The following is a 1,317-nucleotide window of genomic DNA, read 5'->3' as shown; positions in this document are numbered from 1 at the left end:
ATAAATATCCCTTGGATTTGAGACTCATCTATGTGACCTTAGTGACTGTGTGATCTTCCCAGCAGACCTTGGGAAAACTCTTTTTAAAAAAAAAAAAAAAAAAATTTATTGTGATTTTGATGAAAGTTTACAGAGCAAATTCATTATCCATACAGTAATTCATACACATTTTGTTTCATGACATTGACTGCAATTTCCCACAATGTAACAGCTCTCTTCCCACCTCCTCCCCATAGTTTCTTCTTCCCTGTGTCCTTCCCTCTCATGCACTCCCGCCCCCTGAGCTGTCTCCCTGTGCATATACATCCCTTCTATTCTCCCATGACTGATCTCTCCAAGGAATGTTATCTACCTAGTATAAATGTTCAGCTCATATGTCTGTCTTTTATTTGGCTGGAAGCCACAGGAGTGAATTCAATTCCAGACCTGAAGGTATCTAGGGGCCATAGGTTCAGGGGTCTCACCAGGCTCTATCAGACCGGTCTCTTGTTTTTTTTTTAATGTAATTCTGAGTTTTGTCCCACATTGTTCTCCCATCCTATCCAGGATCTCCTACACAGATACCCCTCTGAGTGGTTGACAGTGGTAGCCGGGCACCATCTAGTTCTTCTGGTCTCATGGTCATATAGGCTGAGGATCTCATGGTCTACCAGTCCCTTAGACTAATTGTTTCCATATGTCTTTGGTTTTCTTCATTCTTCTTTGCTCTGGATGAGGAGATATCCATCGTTGCATCTAGATGGCTGCTTGCATGCTTTTGAGATCCCAGTCACTACTTGCCAAAGTAAGATATGGAACATTATTTTTGTGTAGTATATTATGCCAATTGAGCTGGATGTCCCCTGGGACCGTGGTCCCAAGCCCACAGGTACAATGACTCACTCCCTCTGGGTAGCTGGTTGTAGCCAAGAAGTCACCACAAACTTGTCCCTTGTCAGCTCTACAAGGATATGAAGATATTCTTGATATCCTGGACATTCCTACAGAACATAAAAATACGCTTGTAGAAACATCGTCTGCCAACCCTATACACGGTCATGGGCACACTTCCCCCTGCCTAGACATACCTGATCATTCAGCCTGTCCACCCATCTATCCACCCATAGATCAATGTTTGCCATCACTGACAACGCAGGATTGTATGTACAAAAGGGTTCATCTTTGTTGTCTATATTTCCCATGTACCTCTCTACATCTTCCTTGAGAAAACTCTTAATGTGCTCTGTGCCTCAATCTTTTTATCTGTAAAATGGTGATAATAAAGTTATTTACCTTAAAGGATTAAAGCTCTTAAAACAGTGCCTGACACTTGAAAAG

This window comes from Orycteropus afer, unplaced genomic scaffold (genome assembly GCF_000298275.1).
Source record: "Orycteropus afer afer isolate SDZICR_OR568_19922 unplaced genomic scaffold, OryAfe1.0 scaffold00092, whole genome shotgun sequence".
In the NCBI taxonomy this organism is placed as follows: Eukaryota; Metazoa; Chordata; class Mammalia; order Tubulidentata; family Orycteropodidae; genus Orycteropus; species Orycteropus afer.
This window is presented reverse-complemented; position numbering follows the sequence as displayed.